We start from the raw sequence: 2,688 nt of genomic DNA, 5'->3' as shown, positions 1-2,688 counted from the left end.
GAAGGAAAGGACAAGGCAAGTCAGGAGAATCCTGCAAGATTCCGTTAGCAGGTCTCCATAAAAATCTAGTTCTAGTCATTGTCGGGGTTCTGAGGGATGCCCTAATTAAATCATGAGTCTTGACCCAAGATTTCAAAAGAAATCCAGTTATTTATTAGGAGCTTCATGTCAGGCATATTCCCAAGTGAAGCCAGCTCTGATGCTACGTAATTTACTCCAATTATGACCCTGTTTCCCTCCCTCCCCCCCCCAGGGTGTGTCATCAATCACATTCGCCACCGGAGCAATTTTGCGGGATTTAAAGGTCACTCCCCTTTGGCTGCTGTAGGTATCACTGGGATACAGCCTTGAGGGAGATAAGTGTGGAATGTGCATCTGTTTTTGGCTACTGTGCACTTTTGCCAGTTTCCCATCTTCAAGGGGTGGCCGTCATCAAATCCAATCTGCTTCTTGATGCAGGACCTCCCTAAGTAGCAGGACAAAACAATCCAACATCTGCTTGAAGACTTGAGAAAGGAAGAACTCACGTCACTGTCATTGTTCAAGTGTTCTAAGCACCCCAAACCCAAATCTGTCCTCCTGCATCTTAAGTCAAACAATTGTTAGAACCAAAATACAACAGATGGAAGTCAAAGAGAGCCAGTTCTAGGTAATCTTTCTACCCAGATCCAATTCTGTTCACCTATATATCTTATCGAACAATTGCTAAAACCCAAAATATAACAGATGGAAGTCAAAGAGAGATGATTACAGCTGTTGTTCCCACTTTTGAGCATAGTGAACATTAATTTCTGAGGCCAGAACAGGGGTGAAATCCAGGTTCTGGAGAACCGGTAGCAGAAATTTTGAGTACTTCGGAGAACCGGAAAATACCACCTCTGGCTGTCCCCAGAGTGGGGTAGGAATGGAGATTTTGCAATATCCTTCCCCCAGGAGTGGGGAGGGAATGGAGATTTTGCAGTATCCCTCCCCTGGAGTGGAGTAGGAATGGAGATTTGCAATATCCTTCCCCCAGGAGTGGGGAGGGAATAAAGATTTTGCAATATCCTTTCCCCAGGAGTGGGGAAGGAATGGAGATTTTGCAATATCCTTCCCCCAGGAGTGGGGAGGGAATGGAGATTTTGCAGTATCCCTCCCCTGGAGTGGAGTAGGAATGGAGATTTGCAATATCCTTCCCCCAGGAGTGGGGAAGGAATAAAGATTTTGCAATATCCTTTCCCCAGGAGTGGGGAAGGAATGGAGATTTTGCAATATCCTTCCCCCAGGAGTGGGGAGGGAATGGAGATTTTGCAGTATCCCTCCCCTGAAGTGGAGTAGGAATGGAGATTTGCAATATCCTCCCCCCAGGAGTGGGAAGGGAATAAACATTTTGCAATATCCTTCCCCCAGGAGTGGGGAAGGAATGGAGATTTTGCAATAGCCTTCCCCTGCCATGCCCACCAAGCCACGCCCACAGAACCGGTAGTAAAGAAATTTGGATTTCACCACTGGGCCAGTAGCCTTATTCAGGATTTCCTCTGTGTCATTGGTCTTCTTCTGCTTCTTTCCACCACGCCAAGGATAACCGTTGCAGTGTATCAATGTGTCTGCAATCACACATCCAAAGTGTGTGAGTGTCTCCTTGCAGATCGTTGCCTTAAAGGGAGCAACTGTCCTTCCTTTGGGGTCTTGGATGGACTGGTTCTTCTTGCATTTTACGGTCCACCTTTGATCCAAGGGCAAATGTGGACGATTCAAACTACCCGTATCAAAGAAGGCCAGCTGGCAAGGCTGTTTCTGGCTGTCCCTCAGATCTCTTTCTCCTTCCAAGATCTTTGCTGTAGAGAACCAGAGATGACCCTGGTGAAGGAACAAGGCCGTTAGCAAAACATGAATTAAGCCATCGTGGACAGACTCCATGACGGTCAAAAATCAAGGACTACCTGAAGTCTGGCAAGGTTCCTGTCTAGGTCTTCTAGGTTTTTGGATCCTCACAGGTGGACTCTTATTGTCAGCCCCGATGTGACGATGTTCAGGGCTACCATTCAGGTGGGGCCAGGACACTCCCGTACAGATCCAACACCGCTCGAGGGTTCATCAGGGCCACATCAGTGCTGGTGCCACCGTCACCATGCCAGACACGGCATGAAGCCCTCGTCACTGCTGTGACCACAGCCATGTTCCCGGAAGCCGACGCTGCTGTCTTCGCCGCACAGCTGAGAGGCAGGACCACGAAACAGCAGACAGAGCCAAGCCTCGGCGTGTTTGCTGAGTCCCGGCTTGTTTCAGAAGCCAGATGGCCAGCCTGAATTATGGGGCGGGGTGTCGTCTGAGATGCAGGCCGAACGCGTGATGAGGGTGCGGCTAGGGAGTGAAGTCACGGGTGAGCGGGAGACTTTAAAAAGGTGGTGGGGAGCACTGCGCAATAGCGCTGACTATATTCTCACTGTGATTGATTGTTGGAACATACCGGAGCGCTGGATAAATAGTGCTACACCCAGAAAACCTGGTCTGTCTTCTTTACAAGCGCCAGTCCGGAACCTGACACTTATCTTCAGAAGATCCCACCAGCTACCAATTTCCTTTCGGAATTCCAAAGAACATGGGAATTGGAGTCATTTGAGAAATGCCTTCTGAGGAAGAAGTAACTAATATGAAGGGAGGGAGGAGGGAGCACCAGGTTCTTAGAATGTTTGAATATCAAAGCAA

Source organism: Ahaetulla prasina, chromosome 14, assembly GCF_028640845.1.
Source record: "Ahaetulla prasina isolate Xishuangbanna chromosome 14, ASM2864084v1, whole genome shotgun sequence".
Taxonomy (NCBI): domain Eukaryota; kingdom Metazoa; phylum Chordata; class Lepidosauria; order Squamata; family Colubridae; genus Ahaetulla; species Ahaetulla prasina.
This window is presented reverse-complemented; position numbering follows the sequence as displayed.